General features: G+C 42.9%; 1 protein-coding gene across 4 annotated transcripts in view; it reads left to right on the top strand.

Moving 5' to 3' along the window:
- Nucleotides 1-400: 400 nt before the first annotated feature.
- Nucleotides 401-24,730, top strand: part of Csgalnact1 (chondroitin sulfate N-acetylgalactosaminyltransferase 1) — a 334,889-nt gene continuing 310,559 nt past the window's right edge. For all 4 annotated transcript variants that reach the window (XM_052752410.1, XM_052752408.1, XM_052752407.1 and 1 more), the window contains exon 1: nt 401-1,687. The gene's annotated coding sequence lies outside the window, so the exon portion shown is untranslated. The remainder of the gene's footprint in view (nt 1,688-24,730) is intronic.

The following is a 24,730-nucleotide window of genomic DNA, read 5'->3' as shown; positions in this document are numbered from 1 at the left end:
CAATCTACTGTCTTGTTCATTAGGGAAAGGTATCTTTTTTCAGAGATGTTGTTACTTGATTTCATAGTTTCATCACTTTCTCAGTTCACTTATTTTTCATATATTATGGATATATGAATGTAGTATTATAGTATTCATATAAGAACTGAGGGACACCAATCCCTTAAAACTGGATTTGGAATTGATGTGCAGCTATGCAGTGGCATCATATCCATTGGTATCCATTGCTGTGCTCGAGAGTCAATATCCAAACAGGAGAAGTTGGAAAGTGGTAACCCGAGGAGGTACCTCCATATATGAAGCACCCATAAAGTAACTGCAACCAACCCTGAAATGATTTCATTCTTTCTTTTACATAGAGTAATAGAGATTATTACAGCTCTAATGAATTTTCTCCATCTTCCTCCTCAGGCCTACAGGGCACATCTGTCGTGGGCCATGGCAACCTGTACTAAGTTTTCTAGCCCGTTTTCCAAACTAAAGTTTATGCTTTATTGCATGATTCTGGAGACATCATTGAATAGAGAGATGAGGGTTGCTTCAGTAGTCAAAAGCAACCAAAACTGTAACAACCTATTTATCACTAAGGCTCTGAAGAAGTTGCTTGGCTACCCACAGAGTGACTGAATATGAAATCGGAAAAATCTTAACACAACCTGTAACTAACCTAACCTCCATGTAGTGACTTCCATCTGCAAATGGAAGTTGCAGTATGATTGCCTTTTGAGGCTGTTAGGAGATAACCTGGGGGTAAGGACTTGTGTCCATATAGATATGCACATATGCATGCAGTGTTAACTGTTTATCATCTCCCTATCAGGCAGTGCTTTGATGCAGTCAGAGAAATTACACTGTATGTTTTGTTTGGTTGTTAAACACGGATTCTTTCTTCTATTTTCCACAAATCTTAGCTGAGCTGATGTGGTGATATGGCCACCAGAGGTCCTTGTAGGCATCGCTTAGCCACAGTGGGGCTGAAGGGTTAAAGGGGTTTCTGGTCTTCTGTAAATAAGAGCTTCTTAATGAAGGCATTATCACCACCACCCAGGGCAGTAAAAACAGCGACTAGCTTATTAATTCTCTCGAGGACAGTTTACAAAGTTTTGGATGCAAGCCGTCTTTGGAATTAGAGCAGTTTTAGCAAAGCAAATGACACAGGGGGATGAGTGGGGGAGTGGGTGGGGGGAATGAGGCAAACTTATAGGACAGACACTGAGCCACCTCTCCCTTGGGGCACAGCCTCCAGCAGTTGTCCCTTTCACCAACTTCTCTGGATGTCAGTGATCAGTTTAGGCTTGAAGGCTCCGTGGTGCAGAAGACCCTGCTCTCCACGCATGGTGTCTGCAGTGACAGTGCCCTGCTCTGCTCAGGAACCGGACGCACTGCAGAAGGGCCCTGGTGGAATCCGGTGACTGCAGCCAGGCGCGACCCCAGCCCTGAGGCCCACGCTGCCTCCACTCCGCGGGCTCGGGGGCTCCCACCCCGAGGCGGGCACTGTGCTTGGCTGCTGTTCAGTCGGCGCTGTCCCCCCCTCCCTCCCTCCCCCAGTCCCTGGAGGCTCCGTGGCTGCCGGAGCAGGAGGTGGAGCCCAGCCCTCGGCCGACTGGTAGAAGGGAAAGTTCGGCAGCAGCGGCGGGAGTAGCTTAGCAGCGGGAGCCCGGTCCGGCTGTCTGCGGGGCTGCCTGGGGTAAGTAGGGGTCCCTTACCCGGAGCACGGGCCGGGCGTGGCCGGCTGCGTGCGGCTGTGTTGCTGCCGCTCGCCTGTCCGCTCAGCCCAATGCCACTGCCCGCGCGACCTCAGGGTTGGCTCTCTGTCAGTGGCAGAGGACGACCACACCGCTGGTCTCCTGTGGATCACTGTTGTTATCCTAGGGCGGAGGACTCCGTGATCACTACCCGCTGTAGCCGGTGCTAGGTGGGTGGCGGGATCGGTGCCTCTAGATGGACACGCGAGCGCAGCTCTGAGAGAGGGTCCCCAGTGCCGCACCCCGTGGTCAGCCCGGCTTCCCCAGCGCTTTTGGAGTCCAGAGCTGCTGGCTTACTATCCAGAAACCCCCCTTCTTCAAAGTAGCTTTGGCAAGTGCTGGCACCCCTAGTTAGCTGTTCCCGGATTATTTTTTTTGCTGTGATGGAGAGGGTGGCCGGTGGGCAGCACGATCTCCTGCGTTGTACCAGGGCAATGGTGACTCTCTGGATCCCGAGGGTCTCCACCATCTGAGTGTGACCCGGTGCAAGTGTGTGCGCCAGGAGTGGAGGGAAGCTCTCCCGGGGCACGGTCTTGGGGGGCAGTGGGGCGTTCCGAAGGCTGGAGGCAAAGGAAAGCTGTGCTGGGCGAAGGCAAAGTTGTTTGTTTCTGCCACACTTCCTGCACCTGTACCTCTGTCGTCAGTGATTTTGAAATTATAGAGGAAAAGACATTAATAATACTGTACATACCCAAACACTGAGCCTTGGTGGTTGCTAAAATGAAATAGTAATGAATGATAAGGTGGCTGGTTTTTTTTTTTTTTGCAAACTCCATTTTCATTCTGATTGTAACGTCTTAGCACAATTTTCACTTAAATGTCATTAAAGATAACTAACTTCCAGTTCCATGTTTATAGGGAATTTAAATGTCTAGTAAATCCCAGTAATTCTACAGGGTTTCTTGGATTGTGTTAACACTTTTCATATAAGAGAGTCCCACTTAGTGTGAACTGTGAGCATTAATAAACTGTGGGGTTTGGCCACGTGGAGAGAAGTCTTTCAAATGTGGAAATAGAAGTATAAGGCAGAGAGTAACTGGTGCCCTAGGCATAAAAGGTCACCTGAACACACAGAAGAATGATTACTTTGATAGAGGGATCATGCGTTGAGCTTCCAGAAAGTGCCAATTCTGGGGAAAGATGAGATGGGCCATACCCACTGTAGGAAATTAATACCTGTATAATCATTTCCTCTGCATTGAGCTACCTATTGGGTGTGTCCAACCTGCAGCCTATGGTGTGCCCAAGACAAAATCATGAATTTATTTAAAACACTAGGGGTTTTTGTGATTAAATTTTTTTCAGCTTGGTGCAATTGTCAAGCTTGAATTTTGCAGCTTAGGACACACCTGCTGCCACTCCAAATCAAGAAATTACTTATTTTTTTTTTTCCTGAGACAGTGCTTCTTTTTGTACTTCTGGCTGTCCTGGAATTCACTCTGTAGACCAGGCTGGCCTAGAAATCAGAGATCTGTCTGCCTCTGTCTCCTGAGTGTTTGGATTAAAGGTATGTAACCACCAAATCATGATAACCCAATATTACTTTAATTCTCTCAATTTTCCTGTCTCAGATCTCATTGTAAACCATATTAGGGAACTTCAAAGAAATTATCCAATGTTTGGATTCACCTGAAGCGTTTATCTAATAATTCTTTATCAATAAAAAGCTGGGAGTCAGATATCGAGGTAAGAACCTGAAAGATCGGAGAACAGCCACCAGAGACTTCCTATCTTTTCTGTCCTTCCATCCAAAAGAGCCAAGATCCTCTCTAAGCCCCGCCTTACTACTTCCTCAGTCCTCCAAAACCTCAGCTAGCTCCGCCTTCTGATTCAAAACAAACTTTATTGTCAGAAAGCAATCAGCATTCACCCATTTATATTACTGTGAGATTGTGCTTTGCTGTTCCTGAAAGCTTTCCTCCAAGAGACTTGTCCTACTTTTTAACTGCCTGACCCTGGGCAAGTCACTTGCTCTTTCCAATACCAGAGTTCTAATGTGCAAAATGGTTGCAACACTCCTCACATGATAGAGATATTTGGAGAATTAAATAACATTCTTTTTTAAGTGCTCAGAACAGTTGACCCTTTCCTGAATGCTATCTCTTGTCTTTCTTAAATACTTTTAGATATGTTTTGACACTTAAAAACTTTAAAATTTGTAATTCTTCCTTTTATGTGATCTTTTGCCCATCCATCCATCCATAATACATCCATGAGGCTATTTCTCACTGAAGGTCATTGAATGTTGCCCTGCTTGGCTGTTTGAACCTAGGAGTTGGTGCTATGGAGGATGGTGGTAGGCAATACTTCAGGGGTTTCTTTTGGTTGAGAATCCATCATGAGGATGTGGGATGATGAACTGGACTTTCCAGTCTTCCTGTTTCCCAGTTCTGTGCTTAAAAAGAAGGTACCACACTGAACAGAAGAAAGAGCAGGCCGTGCATGACTGCTGCTTCTCCTGCTTCCCTTTGCCATCCAGCTCCATATTGGCGAGTAGTAAGGACTTAAGTGATTGTTGGTTTGAAATTCACAGTGTAATGAAGTTATTCTTCAGGTCACATTCTTCTTTTTGCATTCTTGGTGAAAGGACCTTGGGCTTGTAAATTATGGCCCTACCATATATTAAGGCTAACAGAGGTACTAAAGAGGCTGAGCTCAGGTAGACTTTATTGCCTATTGATTTTGGCCTCATGATAAAGTGGTCTTATAAAACTTATAAAAGCCGAGGTCTAGCAGTGGCTCCGCCACTAGGGGCCTCCTCTGCACACTGGATCACCCTGGGCTGTCATTTGCTCCCATCCTTCTGTCCTTTCAGACAGCAGAGAAACTGAGGTTCCTTCACCAGAAAAGAATACGTATATAAAAATCTTTAACAAAGGACTGAAAAGAAATGAAATCTCTCTTTGATGGATTCAGTGGGCTTTTTAAAAACAACTTTAGAGACTTAAATTTTTTTTTTACTTTATATATCATAATATTCAAATATGAAATTTCTTAAATTTAGAAACTAAACACATGATTCAGATGTAGAATTTTAATGTTTTTCTTTGTATACGTGTGTGTGTGTGTGTGTGTGTGTGTGTGTGTGTGTGTGTGTGTGTGTCTGTCCATCTGTTTTTGGTGCAACATTTTTTCTTAATCTTTTAATGTATTTAAAATAGCTTTTTCTCCTAAATGGATACTTGTTGCATTATGTATATGTCCTACATATACATTGTAATGTATTAATGTATTGTAGTAATATAAATCGCTTCTCAAGGGATTTTATGTAGCCAGTTGAAGCCCACCCGCCCCCCTTCTCTGCCTCTTTTTCTGTTTGGCACTGCATTAAAGCTTACCTTTAACAATGTTTTGTTACATTCTACTGTGCAGCATTAAAGGGCATCTTTCTTCTGTGTGAGCAGTGTTGTTTAAGGTAGGGCCTCATTATGTAGCAGGCTGGCTTCAAATCTTCAGTGATCCCCCAAGAGCTACCATACCCAACTATGAGTTTTGAAAAGCTCTTTTACTTGTAAATTCTGATTTTAATAAATTAGTCAGGCTTGAGAATATTTGTTGAACAACTTGAAGGTGCTTTTGTTTCCTAGACATAACTTGTTATTTGGTAGAAGCAATACTGACAGTGTATGTAAACAGGCATTATTACCCCCAATGTGGCCATATTGTTTGCAAATAAATAAGAGAATATTTTCAGGTTTCCAGTGAGATTTAATTTATTTTGGGAAACTAAACACCTTTATTCTGCACAGAAAAGGCAACTAAGGTAAGAGAATCCAACAGACTGAGACCCCAAACCTTACAAAAGGGTTTCTCTTCTTATTTATCAGAGCCTTTCTGAATTCAGAAAAATTTCAGACATTCGGTTCTGATTTCCACACGGTGTGATTCGAAAACAAGGAAATCTGATTGTTGTTTTTCTATGAAGGGCCAGCCAGTCCATGGCTGAGGCACAAAATAAGAGAACTAACTTTTATTGTGAAGGCCATAGATAATTTTTATTATCATTTCCCCCCATTAGGTGGAATTCTTTGGATTGCTTTTAGGGTTCTGGCATATCAAAGAGTTGTGCAGATCCTGTTTGTACAAAGGAAGGCTTTTCTAGAACCGGAAGAGGTTTTTAACCTCCGGCTAGGGAAGGGCTTGGCACCTCTAGCCTCTCCTTCCTCTTCCCAAGGCGGAAGTTGAGCCTCAACCAGAATGGCAGACATACAGCTTGCTGCAGGCTGTGATTTAGTTTGGGCAGGAGCCCTGAGCTGACAAAGATTATGGATGCCTGCCGGAGGTGCGGGAAATGGATGGCTCTTTATACCTGGGAGTCCTCTATAGGGACCTGCATTTGGGAGGAGCCACCTGTATGGAAATGACAACCGTGAGCTAGGATTCTTTGAACCTATCACTCAGCACAGGGTGCATGGATGATTTCTGTTGTTTTTAGGCAATGCAAAAACCAAACATTTGGTTATCCTGGGGTCACATTTGCTTCTTTGTTTTATTTGCACACATCAAGGACGTTTGAGTTCATGAAGTGGGAAGCAGGAAGCACAGTAGGGAGGTGTGAGCTGTCTGTTCATACTGAGCATTGGGATAACCTTGATTTTTGTATTCCCAAGGCATAGTTTAATTTGGCAATCTTCACCGATGGTTTTGGGAACGTCATCTATTCTGTTTCTGAAACTGAAGCCCTGGGTGCCCTCAAAAGTGACTTTTTTTCTTGTCTCTCCTTTGTTAGATACTTAAGAAAGTGTTCTTTAGAAAAAGTCTCCTAGTGCAGCTGAGGCTGACCTTGAACTTGTGAGTCTTTTCCTGCCTAAGCCTCCAGAATGCTGGGATTCACACACTGAGCTTAGGTACTTGCTATTAAATTGGCCAGTATGTTTTCATGGTGCTGCTGTTAGCCCATGAGTTGTCCTTGTACAATTTAGTGCTAGGTACTCCTTTCATGTGTGATTGACCATCCTGGGCTATGCCTGGTAAACACATAGCTCGTTAGAGTTCAGAGCCCCTTACCTCCCTGCTGGACTCTCCTGTGGCACATTCTACACCGCCATGTGTGAAGTGTTGTCTGTAGAAGTGCTGAGAAGAATGCCTACCACATAGTAAGTTGTATATGTACATGTGAATGTATCTCTGCTGGTGTTTATTATAATTATTGCCTAGGTTGCTTTTAATGTAGATCAAGATCACTCTAACCATTGAAATACTCTGACAAAGATTCAGTGAATTTAGTACCTCTGGTAATGCTTTCAAAGTCAGGTACTTCATTGAAGTTTTCTCATAATACTTCAGTACAATGTAATTCTTTCCATCATAAAACTGGCTAATGCTATGTTAAGTATGGGGCGTGAGATGCTCATTTTAGCTTGCACAGCCACTTTGAGGTATGGTCACTGTTATTATCTGCACATTACAGGTGAGAGTACTAAGGTTGTGGAGATGATACTTGTGTAAGGTTGGGTGGTAGAACTGGGTCTTAATCTATGTCTGCCTGGTTCCCACCTAGAACCCCTGCTGTTCCCAGCACCCCTCTCCCCGTGTGTGTGTGTGTGTGTGTGTGTATGTGTGTGTGTGTGTGTGTGTGTGTGTGTGTGTGTGTGTGTGTGTGTGTAAATGTGTGTAAGCCAGAGGTTGTTCCTTAGGAACCATCAAGCACTGGTTAGGCGGGGCTGTCTGGCTTGTGAGTCCTAGGGATTCATTTGTCTGTGTCTCCCCAGTACTGGTGTTACTCGTGCACACCACTGCACCCTGTGCTCTGTGGCTGCTGGGGACCAACCTAAGATCCTTACACTTGCATTGTAGGCAAGCTCTTTATTAACTGAGCAATTCCCCCAGCCTCTGCTGTTCCTTCCCCCCAGCATAAACTCCCTGAATTGGCAATTGGGAAAATGTCTTAGGGTTCTGAGGGTCGATGAAACACTAAGACATTGATTTTCATTAGGTTATTGTATTGGTATCTATTTCTGGACAGGCTAGAGCAAGATAACAAATGCAGTTTTATCAGTGTGACTGCTTCAGCACTTTTTATTTATGTTTGTACATCCAGGGATCTTTTTTCCTAGTAGCTTAACATATATTGTAGGTAACATTCCTATGTGATGGTGAACTTCTTCTCTTTCTTTCTTTCTTTCTTTCTTTCTTTCTTTCTTTCTTTCTTTCTTTCTTTCTTTCTTTTCTTTTTTGTTTGTTTGCTTTTTTTTTTTTTTACTTGGAGACAGGGTTTTGGTTTCTCTGTGTAGCTCTGGTCATTTTGGAACTTGTTCTGTAGACCAGGCTGACCTCAAACTCTGAGGTCCACTTGCCTCTGCCTCCCCAGTGCTGAGATTAAAGGCATGCACCACCTCCACCTGGCTGGCTGATGGTTAACTTCTTATCAAGGCACTTTGTAGGCAAGTTATAAGAAGAGATATGGACAAAAATCAAGTATGTGGGTTGCAAAATGCAAAGGTGTCAAGGCTGGGGCCAGCCATTCATGCATTCATTGGGCAAAGTGCTCATGTTCACGTTACGTAAAGGCTTCCCACCAGGCAATTCAAGGAATACAAAGAAGAGGTGAAAATGCAGTTAGAGGGTGTGTTTTGCACCTTGGAGCTGGGCAGTGCTGGGTTTGTTAGCCCCGCTGTATCTCTTCTTGGTTGGGGTGCCTGGACCCCCACCTCTTAGTTTCCTTGTATGAATTTTGCATGCATAATGGAGACAATGCATTTTGAACTTACTGCAAGAATTAATTGAAATCTCAGATAAAATGTCATGCCACTGTGTACCAATGACAGTACCTCCCTCTTTTCCCTCCTTAGCTGTCTCCTCTCATGGTCTCCCATCCCTTCCTTCTTCCATCTGGTCCTGACTGTTCAGGGAAGCATGAAAATAATAATACCTGAAATTCAAGGTAGAATGTAATCAACTCTTGAAAAATAGGTTCCTCTCTGGTTCCCTGCCACGAAGCTGGGACAGACTTGGCAATGGTGTCAAATGATCTGTGAACTGGCATTAGCCTAGGGTTCCTAGGCCATGTTGTCATTTTCTGAGCTGACCAGAAGAGGTGGATTTCTAGCAGCCCATGACAACTTAGTGCTTAGTGTAGATGCCCATGATATAGAAAAAGGCTGGGGCTTGAGGGCAAAAGAGAGAGTGTTTAGGGAAATTGGAACAAGTTAGGCATGAATTCGAGGTAGGCTAAGTAGCAAATATTCAGGTTTTAGGGGTGAGCAAGGCTGACTCTTGGCAGCTTGTACCTGAGGGCCCTGGGGCTGGCTTGATGGCTCTGAGTTACAGAGCTTACAGTCAGGCTCTGCTCAGAAGCTCACAAGAGAACGGAAGCCCTTCTGCACCCCCAGCTTGTTGTATCGACTAATAGACATGTCTACCTCCCTAGGTTCTGACTGTGGGGCTTTTCTGAAGGTGGTGCATCCTCTGCCAGCAAGAAGCTAAATCCAAATTGTTAGCTCTCTGCCAGTTCCCACTTGAGATTTCAAGGGTTAGTTGATATCACAGAAGAAATGAGCCTCTTGTTTTTTTTTTTTTTTCTTTTTTTCCATTTGGAGATTTGGTTAGAGACACCCATGTCTGCTTCACTGTGTGGCAGGGAGCCAGACCCACAGGGGCCTCTGGGTGTGTCTTCTTGGCACAGCCTGTATAGTGGGCTGTGTTGTAGAGCAGGGTGGGTTTTACCAAGATGTGCCTGGTGGTTTTATGATAATGAGCCACTTTGTTTGGTTTACAGAGGAGATGCTGTGTGTGGTGGGGCAGGAATCTGGGTTTTACAGCATCATTACAGTTCAGGACCAGCTCACTCAGCCACGGAGCAGGAGGCCTTGAGTTATTTATTGTGTGATGGCACATAGGCATAAACTGACCCTTCTGTGAATAAGTAAACAGGACCTGCCCAGGTGGGAGTGAAGCTTGAGTCAGGAGTTTTAAAAATTGGGGGAAAAATAAATGCAGAATAGGGTTGGAGAACCATTTATTTAGAGCAATTTGCTGTAATTTTCAAAATCCCATTTTTATGGGATTCATAGAGTGTATTAAAATGAAAGCAACAAGCCAGCTTTAAAAACACAACAGAGGGAGAGCTTTGAAAAAAAGATGAATAGTCCTTAAAGTGAAATTCAAGTTAGTTCACACGGGTTTGGGGAAGATTATCATAATGAAAACAATTGGAGACAGGTGATAATCAGGAATCATGGGAAGCAATGTCTGGAATGAAGAAGCAGTGTCCTTAACACCGAAGCTTTGGAACGTGGAGTGGGTTGCACAAAGCTCAAATTTGAACTGTTCGTGTGATTTTAGGCAAGTCAGTTCTTTAGGTTCTAGTTTCTCATTTAGAATATGAATCAGCTCGTCATGGTTTTCATGATGGGGGTTTGCTCATTAATGGAGATGTATGCAACCTTGGTTCTGCATGGCAGGTGCTTCATACATGGAAGAGATAAGAACTATTCTCTAGCTTTATTTTGGAGGAAATTTGGGAGACTAGAAGGAGACTGCTATGTTTGCCCTGGATCTTGAGTCTCTAAATTCTACTCTTGGATAGTTTTCTTATTGTCTTCAGTTCTTAGATTACTATAACCCAATATTTTTTTGGATTTCCACCAAGCATATGCTACTGTGATAAGTGAAATGAATTCCAGAAAACCATACTGGGTACCAGGATTAGTTACTTCCTTGTTGTTATGACAAGATACTATATACAGCACAAGGAAGGAAGAGGGTTTCTTTTGACTTACAGTTTGAGAGAAGAGTCCGTCATGGTGGGGAAGACACAGTGGTGGGCACATGTGGTTGGCTGGGCACCTTACACTTATAGTCAGGGAGCAAAGAGACATGGATGCTGATGCTCAGTTTATTTCTCCTTTTCATTCACTTTGGGACCACAATACCTAGAATGTTACGGGCAACATTCAGGGGTATTTCCTACTAAATTAAATTTTCTGGAACATTCTCACAGATATACCTAGAGGAATGTGACCGTGGTGATTGATTCTAAGTCCTGTCAAGTTAAGAGTCAAGATTGACCCTCATAGTATCGTTACACAGTTTTTGATTGACGGCAGTGGGACCAGGGCTTTCTGTTCAGCATCAGATGTCTAATGTCTCCTGTCAGTCTTTAGACTTCCATGGACATAAATAACTCAGATTACTCACAGTGCCTTTTGGTAACCCGTGTACCTAGGTTAGCATTCAGTAACCTCATGAACCAAGTGTAGAATTTCTTTGCTTATTGAGAATCAGGGCTGCATTTCTCCAACTTCTGCTCATCATTTCAAAATGGTGAATTTATTGGTGGTCAAGGGTAACAAGAGAGTGTTTTCATTTTTAACAAGGGAGGTGCAGTAGGGAGGTAGATATGAGTGGTTTGTAAATTTAATTGCCTGAAAGCATGAGAAAGTGTGTGTTTGATGTGGTGTTGGCTGGGCTTGGGCTGGAAAGAGCACTGAGAGGTGTTGTTGGCTACTCTTGGGGCTAGATGACAGTGCAAATAGCCAGGGATTGCAGCTGTTCTTCGTCACCAAAGAATGAAAGTTAGGGCATGAGCAGAGTAAGCTTAAATGAAGTTGGCTTTGTTCATTCAGTAAATTCATATGGATTAGAAATATTTGGAATGGCCACGCTGTGCATTTGAAAGAGTTGTTTTTCTTCCAGAGGGCTTTCAGAGTCCACACAACAGTATTCTTGAAGCTAGAGGTATTGAGAGACCATTGGTTAGTAAAACTATAGCCATTGAGACAGTAATATTTCTGAGATCATTGGTTTCATGTCAGTATGTTGCAGAAGTCCCAGCTCAATGGAGACATTCTGCAGACTATTGCTGCGGATATACAGAGAGCCAGGAGGGACTAGTCTAAGATGACTCAGCTACCAAGCAGCATGATGTTGTTAGGAACAGACCCAGGTGGTTTGCTTCCATCATGCTGTTACTGACGAGAATGCAGCATTATTAAGCATGGTGGCTGGTTAAAGGTAATTCTAGGTGCTCCTACAATAATGCAGCAGACAGAGCTAACTGTCTGCCCTCAAGTTCCTCGGAATCTTGTTACAGATGCGAATTGTGTGCTGAGTGTTTTGGTGCTGACACAGACTAACAAAGGGGGATTTCTGGCTTTAGAAGTTCAGAGGAGCAGAGTTCTACAAAGGAGGGGCTTCGTGCTGCATAGAATGTCTTCTCTTGGATGGTAAACACTCAGTGTCTGCATCAAGGATCTGTTTTCATTTCTTGCCGATTTCACAACATCAGAAGTGGAAATGGAAGGCTGGGGCAATGGTTAGTGAAGTGCTTGCTTGGCAACCATGAGGACCTGAGTTCAGCTCCCAGCATTTACAGAAAGCCCAAGCATGGGTACTTGTGACTCAGCTCTGGGTGACAGCGCAGATCTTTGTCATTCAGCCAGATTAGACAAACTGGTAAGCTCCAGATTTAGAGATTGATGGATTTCAGTTTTGATGACAGGACTTGTCAAACAAAAAATAAGCTGGGGAGAAATAGAAGAAGAAAACTAATGTAAACCTTTGGCTTTACGTGGTACCTGTTCTCACATCCTTATGTGTGTGTGTGCTTTAAATACTTTAAAATTACCCCTCTCTCTTTCTAAAATGAGCATGGTTTCATTGGTACAACTTGTAGTTAGGTGGTTTAAATGTGAAACCCTTTGTTCTCTGCACTGCAAATCCATGATCTTTCTGAAAATAACGAGATTTTATTTTTAAGAATAGTTCTGAGGAGTTGTTTGGGGGAAAAAATGGAATGCACATATGGAAAGACATAGATTGTGTGCCACTGGGGATTGTCAGGGCTTGAAGACTGGGCTTTTCAATTAAAAATAAGTCTCACTTTTCTCCTGATATACGGAGTGCAGAATGATCAGAGACATCTCCTAAAACCTAAGTACCATTGAAACAATTATTGTAGAATTCATTTACCACTGAGAAAACAGTTTCTGACAATTGGGTCTGATCACTGTGTAGACAGAACCTAGATTTGAACACATCTGCCTAGAGAAATTTGATCTCAAGTTTCCCATACTTAAAAAGTGAAAATAATGTTCTGGGCTGGGGGATGTAGATCAGTTAGCACAGGACTTGCCTAGCATACACGAATCTCCAAGTTTTGTCCCTGTATAAAATTAGAGATGCTGGTGCATGTTAGTAATCCCGGCACTAGGGAGGAATAGGCAAGAGGATCAAGAGTTCAAGGTCAGTAAATTCAAGGTTAACATACATTGATAAGCCTTATCAAAAAACAAGCCAAACCAAACAACTAACCGTGGTCTAGGACTATGGATACTTGAGTTGCCTTTATACCATCATTAGGTCAGTCTGTAGATTCCTGAGTGTAGGGACCATAGTTCAGTCCACCACCCCATTTTCGATATATTCTAATGCCTATGGTACGGTTAGCACAGAATGTCCACACATGAGGCTCTCCATAAATATAGATAGGTCAACAAATGCAGCAATTCCATCATCAACAGGGTTAGTAAGGAACTGTGCTCGTGAATGGGCAGATGACTCTGTAGGATCCCTGTATCTGATGTAAAGCTGAGTTGGGTGCACAAAGCAGAGAACCATGCTTATAAGTCTTTTATTATTACGTACAGCTTGCAACTATGCCTGTTTTCACTCTATCTCCACTTACTGTGTGTTTTCTTAAGGGTCACCTATGAGCAAATTATGTATTCATCATCTTGTGGCAGGCTGGATCTCATACAGTCAGGAAGGCTTCCAACATATTAAGTGCTCTTGAAGGTAATAAAAAAGGAGGGCTAATTACCTGACTGAAGTGATTACAAGAGAGATGTTGGACATCTTGACTCTCTGGGATTGTGACATCAGCAAAAGTGACTTACAAAAGACTGCTTTGAGAAACAGCCAGGATATATCGCTTTGAATGAAGTTATTTTACTAAATCCATGGTGTGGGTGTATCTGTAGTTGACAGAGCATGAGGACTGGACTAAATAATGCATCAAGTGTCTGTGGGTGAAGTAATTTTAAAGTATGTGGCTGGTGTTCACAGTTGGAGCCTGTGAGATTTTACATTTAATGATTATACCTTTCCCATGGCCATCTGTCTTTCTCTTTAATAAGCAATACTCCTTATCAGGCCTGATTTGTGTACATTGATTGCGCCATTATACTTGTTAAATATTAAAGCATTTTTCCCCGTGTGAAGTCTAATTAGGCAAAGTGTTCAGTGCAAGCCTGGAATTATCATTCAGAATAATAGCTCAGTCATTACCTGTGACACATACCTCAGTCTGCTGAATTGTGGACCTTTTATTCACCCCCTAAGAGAACACCAGTGTACTGATCTCTCACTCTCACTCTCGCTCTCTCTCTTTTTGGTCCTCGAGATTGAACCCAGGGCCTTGTGCATGCTAAGCAGGCACTATGACACTGAACTATATCCCCAGTCATCTTTTCACTCTTTATTTACTTTTTTATTGTAATATCTGTTATTAGTATTTTTGGGTGCATGTATGTGTGTGTTGGGTGTATGCATATGTATTTGCCTGTGTATTTGCATGTGTGTCGGCATTTGTGTGCTTGTGCATACAGAGACCTAAGGTTGATGTTAGGTGTCTTTTTCAAATGCTCTTCGCCTTATAATATGCTGAGACAGAGTCTTTTGCCAAACCTGGAACTCACCATTTTTGGCTAGCCAGCTTACTCTAGGAATTTCCAATTTCTGCCTCTCTTTAGCCAGGACTACAGGCAGCTGTCATATTCACCTGGATTTTATATGGTTTCTGGGGGTCCTAGTTCCAGTCTTCTTCCTTGCATGGCAAGCACTTCATCTGCTGGGTCATCTTCTGGTATTAATTAATTGACTAACAGGGCCTTATGTAGTCCAGGCTGACCCTGAAACTGCTGTGTAGCCAAGGATGGCGTTGAACTCCTGATCTTCCTGCTTTGCCTCTTGATCCCTGGACTCTTATACTTGTATCAACACACCTGGCTCTCGTTTCTTATTTACAATTCAGAAAACTACCTGTAGACCTCTGTGAAACTGTACATATAGACAGGTGCACACATACATGTGTCATATGAGGCTGATGGGTCTGAAGCAGATGAGGCCCAGCTTGTGCTTTGTTATTCTCTGAGAGGGAAGCTTTTAAGCCACAAGTTTCTTGCAATATCTGGTTATCAGGCTGATAGGTTCCCTCTCGGTGGTCCCAGTACATGCTGGGGTATTCGAAAGTGCCCGCATCCTTCAAAATTGCAAACATCAGCAATGTCGTGTTCCACTTATGAATTATGGGAATCAGTGTGCCTGAATCTTTAAAGTGAAAATTTATTTCCATTTGATTTTGAATGTGGTCAGATAAAAATGAAATTTGTCTCTCAATTAAAATATGGATATGAACCTCAAAGAATGGAGCAGTGACTCTAAATTTCCTCCTTTACAAATGGAGATGTGGAAGATCGGAGGACATGTGGCACACTGAGGTCCTCATGGGTGCTGGAGGTCGGAGCAGACCTGGGGTCCTGTACACCTGCACTTCCAACAGGGAGATCCCTGCCAGAGTGTGATGGGGAGGTATAATAGTATACCACATGGTATAATAGTAGCCTGGGGAGCTTGGGAAGTTTTTGAGGGCAAGATTCCTGCCTACAGCCAGCTGAAGACAGGGTCCGTATCATTTGAATTTATCTGGGTTTACAGAAGAATTTGTATTTTGTATTTGCTAATTGGCAGATTGCTGGGAACTGGAACTCAATGATTCAAAATCCAAGTGCAGCCTTAGAGAGTCTCAGTGTTCTGTAGCCAGTTAAATGAGCAGCAACAGCTGTCAGGCAGTGATCCCAGGGAGTGCTGGCTGCATCTGGCCAGTGTCAGGGCTCAGCTGGGGAACTGGGCTTCGATGACAAAAACCTCAGTGTCTTGCTTGATTGTTCACAGCCTGAAAGCACACTTCCTAGTTCTGCATATCTAACCTGAGATTGAAGAGGATCCAGAAGATTCATGGGCCAATTTGCCTTAACAGTCACCTGTTGGTTTATACAGTACAATGCATAAGCCCTTGAGCTCTGAGGTGTGATATGTCTGGGTTATACCAGCTGCCATTTACTAACTGTGAAACTATTACAGTGCCACTCTGCCCTGTCATCCTGGTCCCATTCTTTTGTCTGCAAAGCAGGAGCAATAGCAAGCATTTATGTTTAGTTTGCTGTGTGCCAGGGGCTATCTCAATGCTATCGGGGCAGAAATCATTCAATCTTTACAGCACATTGTTCTTCAGCTTCTCCTCTTCTCAGTGGGGGAAACTGAGGCCCAAAGAAGTGTAATGACTTGTTTAAGGTTGAGCTGGCATTTAAGTCTTGGCAACTGCTTCTCTTTATCTGCAGATAGAATTAAAATGACTGTCAGGATCAGATGGGATAAATGAACCAAAAATATGAGATCTCATCCTTGTTTGTTATCACATGCCCATGTTGCTTTCATAACAACTGGCGAGACCCTCTGAGGTAGCGTTTTCTCTTTTCATATGCAAGCTCTGTAAGGAACTGGATCAGAAACTGAGGGTTGCTTTGGCAATTTTAAAATCACCATAGAAAGAATCTAGCAAACTGTTGCATGTCCCTGGAGCTGATGGGACAAGTGGACCCTGCCCCAGGACAGGCACATCTGAGTCTGTCAGTCAAGGCTCCTTGTCTGCTCTCAGGGCTCCCCATGTGTTTCCTGGCAGAGAGTCTAAGGATCAGGTCTCAAGTTGGCTTCTCCCTCAGACAGTTAATCTTGTTAGCCATGTTCACACTGTTTCCTGTGCCCTGTAACCAGACACACCCCAAGAGCAATTCCCTGATGTCTTCAGGAAAGCTTGTGACTTTCTTGGATAGTTATTTTTCTATCCACTTCTTTCACTCTGTTAAGTCCACAGCCCAATTCACAGAGCTCAGTCATGGTTCCAGGTGATTTGGCCATGGAATGTAGGCATTGTCTTGTGCCTGTTGTTTTGTTTACTTCTAAATTAATAAATCATAAATACATATGTGTAGATGTAACATGCTCATTATACATGTTGTTACAATAATAATGCCAGTATTCCTCAGCATCTAGAACATTCCCTCGCAAGCCCTGGGCATGCCCTTCTGGTCACATTTCCTTCCTTCTTTTTCCTCCACTGCAAGGGCAGCAGATCTCTCAACACTATAAACTCCTTGCTGGATTTTCTTCAGCGCTCTACCACAGATGTACATTTCAAAGGAGTTCATCGTTTCTGAGACAGGTCACTGCAATAGGAAGTTTGACTGACACCTTAAGATAGACTAGTGAGAAGTTACTAAAATGAGTAGTGAGAAAGAAAAAAAATGGAGACTTTTCAGAGGAAGTAGTGAACTCCATCTTCACAGTCCATGAAAATCCTCCATATTCTAGAGGCATAAAATGCATCGATGTGGGATTTGTACCAGAGTTTGTGTGAAGAAGCCTGGCCTGTGAGGCTCTGCCAATCTGTCTTCCCAAGGAAGCTGTGTTGAAGTCTTCTGGACATGCAGTGCTTCATGGGTGGACGGACAGACAGACGCTGCACAGACAGCAGGCTCTGTGTCCCTTCAGGCTAGGAACCAGAGGGTTCTGTTGGTAGAGTCACAGAGCTGGTAGGAAGTGTGGTGACATGGCTTGTGTATGTGATTTCCCTCTCTCTCATTGTGTGTGTGTACTTCCTGGAACCAGACCTGGCCTTCTATGGTGATAGAGAAAGCCTGGAACTATCACCTCTGCCCAGGGGCTCCATGTTCAGAAGGCAGGGGAGTAAATTTCAGGAAAGGGGAAGGTGGGATGATGCAAAGGGAAAACTTGATTGTGTCACCACATCCCAGGGATGTAGGTCAGAGGGTCCCAGTGAGGGATCCACCAGAAACCTACAAAAGTGTCCAGGAGAAGGAAACAATCTTGGTTAAAATACGTGCTGGTCTAGAGAAAGTGAAGGTTTTTGTAGGAGTGAGGATGAAGTCCGCCTTCATATCAACACAGGAAAATGTAAAATAGAAGTTTCTTTCTCTCTTAGATAGAAGTAACCGAGTCATTCAGAGACGGAGCTTTCTCAAACAGGCTCCACGAAGAAACTGCTTACTTCACTGCGCCCATATCCTGTGTGCAATCCTTGGAAGAAATTTCTAGAGCTCCAGCAGTCACATCACACTCCAGGCACAGGAGGAAAGGAAGGACAGAGGAAGGGTAGGCCTCCTCCCTTTCAAGGAGGCCTTTAGGATAGCCTACCAGGTTTTTTTGCTTATATCTCATTCATCAGAGTTGAGTCACATGGTCACATTTGGCTGCAAGATTACCTAGGAAATGTAATGAGCCTGAGCCTGGGTAGTGGTGAGCCCAGCCAAACACTGTGATTCTTGTGTAAAATGCCAGAGGCAGTCAGTAACCTCTGTCACTCCATTTTCATGACACTGTCAAGAGGTCTTTCTCCATACCTGGAGGGACCAGTGCAGCAACTATGGAATGGAGACGGAAGTGGGTGGACAAGGAGGACGCTCTGGCTTGTCTGCGTAGACTCGGCAGGGTGAGGAGCTGAAGCCAGAAACTTGGTGGTCAGGATCCTCTTTGAAGGTCAGTCTACACGTTCAGCTTTCTGCTTGCTGTATTTTCTGACACAGCATCCTTAGGGACTTTCTACCCCAGGGACTTTTCAACCTTAGGGACTTTCTATCACCTCCCAGTGGTTGGTGAGTTTCGCTGCCTTCTAACCCTTTCCTTGCTTTTCAAGGGGACACGTGCTGCCAATAGTGAAGGTATTTTAACTTACTAACTTGACATATAGCTACTGTGCAATTTTAACAGTTCATTTTAATAACTATCCTTTAAAATGAGCCTGATAAGAACCAGACCGGGGTTACACTTTTGTTAGTTATCTCAAGAAGTGTCTGCTGGAATCAGGGTTCATAAGGGGTATTTACTTACGTTGAGCGGGTTAATCAGATCGAGTTTTTCTTCTCCTTTCCGCCGTATACCCGCCCCTTTCTGTTCCTCTTCCCTTACACCCTCCTGCCGTTGTACCAGTTTTGGAAGTGAAATGTTTCACTCTCTCTCTCCTGAGTTTGTCTTATAGGATCTTTTCCACATGTTTTGATGTTAACAAAATCATTAACCCGTATCTCCTCCAGCCTCCCAACCCCCTTTTCTTTTTAAGATAGAGTTTGCCACGTAGCCCGACTAGCCTGGGACTTGCTATGAGAATCAGGCTCAGCTTGAACTGGCAATAGTCCTCTTGTCTTCCAACCGCTGGGATTACAAGTGTGAGCCACCACATTTGACCTCATGCTGGTGCCTCTTCCGAAAAAACAATATGGAATATTTAAAAAAAATATGATCCTGGCTGTTTATCATTTAACAGTGCTGTTTGTTTTACAAAATTATCAAATTAGGTGCTATTGTATTTTGTAGTGAGCATTCACATATACTTGCTGCATTTGTGTGTGTGTGTGTGTGTGTGTGTGTGTGTGTGTGTGTGTGTGTGTTTTCACTCACTGCTCTTGCATTTCAGACATTCTGGGATGTATACACTTCTGATACATTATCTCAAGGTTCTTATATTAAGAGTCTGTTAGCAGCAAACTACCTATGATTTGAATGTGATTTGGATCCCAGCTCTTCTATGCCATTTGGCCTGGTTGACAGCAGGGGGTTATTGGGAGTGAACTTTGAGGGTTATAGTCAGCTCCTACTTCTGACCCATATTATCAGCTTCCTGAACCACCAGTACATGAGAAGGGGCAGTTCTAAACTCCTACCTTCCAGAGCCAGCTGCTTCCCCATGCCTTCCCTCCATGAGGGACTATATCCCCTGGAACTATGCACCAAAAACAAACAAACGAACGAACAAACCAACAAAAACAAAAAAAGCTCTCCTCCTTTAAGTTACTTTGTAAGGCTTAGAGTGGCGAGTAAAACACATGCTCCCTGGGTTTATTTTGCCAGTGGTGTGGTTTTATTCCTGTTTCCGAGGCATAACTCCATGAGGGACAGGGTTCTAGCCTGATGTTAGACTCTCCGGACTTCAGACATCATGTTCACTGGCTTTTCGGAAGCCAGTTGCAAACCGTTTTCTTTGTAGAGACACACCCTCTTCTCTGGGTGCTTGAAATGCCTCTCTTTTCCGACCACCACCTCTCGCTCCTCTTGAAAGTTTTGATGGTAAGGGAGGCTTCATTGTGTGGATTTGTTTAGCATTTTGTTGCTTTCTAAACTCATGGTAAATTGTTTTTCATTAACCCCAGAGAATTCTCAGCTGTTATTTCTTTGAAGAAAACCTCTTCTAATATTGCTGACTCTCTTCTGCAATTCCAGCAAAAAACACTACAGATTTTCCTCTTTCTTCCTTAGTCTATTTCCACCCCCTCTGAACTGTCCTCAGAGTCTTCTCTTTTAAACTAGAAATAGAAACAGTTTATTAAGAAAGAGAAAATGGCTGGGGGTGGTGGCGCACACCTTTAATCCCAGCACTCGCAAGCAGAGGCAGGCCGAGCTCTGTGCGTTAGGGACAGGACAGTCAGAGGGCTACATAGTGAGACCTGGTTAAAAAAAGAAAGAAAGAAACAGAGAGAGAGAGAGAGAGAGAGAGAGAGAGAGAGAGAGAGAGAGAGAGAGAGAGAGAGAGAGAGAGAGAGAGAAAGGAAGAAAAGGAGGAAGGAAGGAAGAAAGAAAGGAAAGGAAAGGAAAAGAAAAGTATTCTTGAGACTAGAAGGACCAATGAGCTAGGGAAAGGACTAAGCATGAAAAACCTATGGTAACGTCCTTAGTTCTGTCTCCTGTTTTATAATTCCTGTCTTAACCATATTTAATATGATTTGACCATGAAATATCCCCCATAGGCTCCCGTTTTGAAGCCTTGGTCTCACGTTAGTGACATTAATTTGGAGGTAGGTGGTGGGGTCCAGCTGGAGAAACTAGGGTACTGGGAACATGACTTGAAAGGTTATATGAGATCTCCAGTCTGCCTTCCCTGTCTCTTTCTGCTTCCTGGCACGAGCTTCAAAATCTAATCTTCCTGCTGGGCAGTTGTGGTGCACACATTTAATCGCAGCACAGCACTTGGGAGGCAGAGGCAGGAGGATCTCTGTGAGTTCGAGGCCATCCTGGTCTACAGAGCGAGATCCAGGACAGGCACCAAAACTACACAGAGAAACCCTGTCTCGGAAAAAAAAAAAAAGAATCTTCTCTTTCACATATGACCACTATGTTCCACCAAGTTCATGGGGATGAGCAACCACAGACTGAGCCTTCTGAAACTGTGAATCAAAACCAAATTATTCCTTTTTTTAAAGTTGTTCTTGAGTGTTTTGGTCACAGAACCTATAAAGCACAATGTCTAGATCATCAATTAGATTTCTAATTAGGCATGGATATGCTATGCATAAGGGTTGTCCAGTTAACAGATTTTGGTTCCATTTTTTTTTTTAGGCAATTCCTTTTTTATCTTTGTTTTTGAGCCTCTAGTGACTTTTAATCTGCTCCAAGCACACACAATGAACCTGCACGAAGTGATGCATGCACACTGTAATTGGAGGAAAAAGTCACAATCACTAGTTTACTCAATATAATAATTTCTAGCAAGACCACCCTGCAGTAACCTTTCCTGTAAAGGACTGTATGTTGACTACATTAGACACTGTGGCTAATCTGTGGATGCTGTCATTGTTTAACTGTGCGTTACGTGGTAAAAATCAATCACAGATAATATATAGGGATTGAGCCTAGCTGCATTCTAATGAAACATTATTTATAAAAGCAAATGGGCTCCACTTTTTGAATCCTGGTATGGAAATTTGAATTCTTCTCCATGTTTAGATGAATCAAAATATTTTGCACTGTAATTATTTTAATCAAGAGAAATTGCTTTTGTATGCTCTTTAGCCAATTTTATTTGTACCATTTCTATAAATCTCAACCATTATTGTTTTGTCTTAAAAATGTTTGTCTGTGGGGTAGGGGAAAATGCCTATATTCTGATGCCATTTTACACGAAGATGAGTGGAAAACACTCAACATTAAAAGTTGATAAAGAAAATTTTACAAAAGAGCAAGTTTTTGTTATACTGCATTTTATCTACTTAACATGATTTCTGTATTACATATTTACTTGTTTTCTAATTTCTCCTAAGTGTCAGGCTGCTTTTTGTTGTTTATCTCTCTCTCTCTCTCTCTCTCTCTCTCTCTCTCTCTCTCTCTCTCTCTCTCTCTCTCACACACACACACACACATACACACACACACACACACACACACACATTTATACTTGTAATGATGAACTGTCTTATGGTTTTTCTGTGACTAAAGATTATTCATATGAAATTGCTAATTGGGGTCTTTTTTCCTTCTTATATCTTCAATTTTTTCTTGTTCTCTTAAATATTTTTCCGAATTTTTGACACTTTTTTTCGTTACACTCTTGTATCTCTAAACCAAACATGTATATTTTTTTTCATGATTCTGATATGTATAACTTTTGTGAATAGGATTTTGCAAAATTTTTCTGTTTCTTGCTCATTGCAACTTTTCCCTTTAAGTGTTTTGTGGTATTTTAATTTGAGTGTTTGGTCACACAAACATTATCTTTGAGATTTTTGTGTGCATGTGGTCTATGTGTATGTATGTGTTTACGTATATATGAGTTTGTGTATATATGTGTTTGTGTGTGATATATGCATTTGTGTGTTTACGTGCAGGTGGGTTTGTGTGTGCTTGTGGAGGCTAGAGGTCAAGGTCAAAAGTCTTCTTCAGTTGCTTGTCTATCTTATTTTCTGAGACACCGTCTCTTGCTGAGCCTGGAGTTCACTGATTAGGCTGGACTGGCTGCCAGAGGGCCCTAGGAATTCTGTCTCTGCCTCCCCGGCTTTTATGCAGGTTTTGGGATTCTGAAGTCAGGTCCTCAAGTTTTTGAAGTAAGCCTCCTGACTGAGCCATCTTTCCAGCCCTGAAATGTTTTTGAGGCCTGTATTGAAAAAAAATTTTTTTCCAGAGAGAACTTAAAATGATTTCCTTTTTTAATTTTTATTTTATGTATATTGGTGTGAAGGTGTCAGATCCCCTGGAACTGGAGTTATAGATAATTATGAGCTGCCATGTGGGTGCTGGGAATTGAACACAGGTCCTCTGGAAGAACGGCCTGTGCTCTTAACCACTGAGCCATTTCTCCAGCCCTTGAAATGATTTCTTGGAGGAATCTGTGTTCTACCATTGTGTTTTGGTTTCAGTGTAGTCTGAAGATGTTCCTCAAAGGTTCAATGTTAGAAACCCATCTTTAGTCTGTGATATTGGTTTAAAAGGTAGGGCCTGTGGGGAGGCCATTAGACCATTGTGTGCATGCCTTCAGAAAATGTAAATACTGTTCTCACTGAATGGGTGTGTTCCTTTAGGAGTCGATTAATTTTGTTTTATTTATTTATTTTTTCTAATGAAGATCTTATTTTTAATCTTAAATTTGACTCAGAGGTTCATCATCTACAGAAGTTATTATAGTGTGCATCCAAATCTTTTTTTATGTTGTATTTTTTTATTTTATAATATAATTTAATTTTACATATCAGCCACGGATTCCCTTGTCCTCCCCCCTCCCACACCCACCCCCCCCACCTTCTCCCCAGCCCACCCCCCCATTCCCATCTCCTCCAGGGCAAAGACTCCCCTGGGGATTGAGTTCGACCTAGTAGATTCAGTTCAGGTAGGTCCAGTCCCCTCCTCCCAGGCTGAGCTGTGTCCCTGCATAAGCCCCAGGTTCCAAACAGCCAGCTCATGCACCGAGGACAGGTCCTGGTCCCACTGCCTGGATGCCTCCCAAACAGTTCAAGCTAATCAACTGTCTCACTTATCCAGAGGGCCTGATCCAGTTGGGGGTTCCTCAGCTATTGGTTCATAGTTCATGTGTTTCCATTCATTTGGCTATTTGTCCCTGTGCTTTTTCCAATCTTGGTCTCAACAATTCTCGCTCATACAAACCCTCCTCTTTCTCACCAATTGGACTCCTGGAGCTCCACCTGGGGCCTGGCTGTGGATCTCTGCATCCGGTTCCCTCAGTCATTGGATGAGATTTCTAACAGGACAATTAGGGTGTTTGGCCATCCTATCACCAGAGTAGGTCAGTTCGGGCTTTCTCTCACCCATTGCCAGTAGTCTATTGTGGGGGTATCTTTGTGGATTTCTGTGGACCTCTCTAGCACTTTGCTTCTTCCTATTCTTATGTGGTCTTCATTTATCATGGTCTCTTATTTCTTGTTCTCCCTCTCTGTTCTTGATCCTGCTCCCCTAAGCTCTCTTTCCCTCGCCCCTCGCCCTTCATTGCCCCCATTCATGTCCAGGTTGTTCATGTAGATCTCATCCATTTCTCTGTCATTGGGCAATCCTGGTGTCTTTCTTGGGGTCCTGTTTTCTAGGTAGCCTCCCTGGAGTTGTTAGTAGCAGTCTAGTCATTTTTTTTTACATCTAGTATCCTCCTATGAGTGAGTAGATACCATGTTTGTCTTTCTGAGTCTGGGTTATCTCACTCAGGATGATTTTTTTCTAGATCCATCCATTTGCCTACAAACCTCATGATGTCATTGTTTTTCTCTGCTGAGTAGTATTCCATTGTGGATATGTACCATATTTTATTTATCCATTCTTTAGTTACGGGGCATTTAGGTTGTTTCCAGGTTCTGGCTATTACAAAAAATGCTGATATGAACATAGCTGGGCAAATGCCCTTGTGGTATGATTGAGCATTCCTTGGGTATATGACCAAGAGTTATGGTTTCAGCACAGAATTCTACCAGATCTTCAAAGAAGAGTTAATACCAATACTCTTTAAATTGTTCCACATAATAGAAACAGAAGGAACATTACCAAACTCCTTCTATGAGGCTACAATTACCCTGATTCCTAAACCAAACAAAGATGCAACAAAGAAAGAGAACTACAGACCAATCTCCCTCATGAACACGGATACAAAAATACTCAATAAAATACTAGCAAACAGACTCCAAGAACACATCAAAACAATTATCCAC

The sequence above is a fragment of the Peromyscus californicus genome, unplaced genomic scaffold (assembly GCF_007827085.1).
Source record: "Peromyscus californicus insignis strain IS unplaced genomic scaffold, ASM782708v3 Scaffold_23__1_contigs__length_62951481, whole genome shotgun sequence".
Taxonomy (NCBI): domain Eukaryota; kingdom Metazoa; phylum Chordata; class Mammalia; order Rodentia; family Cricetidae; genus Peromyscus; species Peromyscus californicus.
This window is presented reverse-complemented; position numbering and strand designations above follow the sequence as displayed.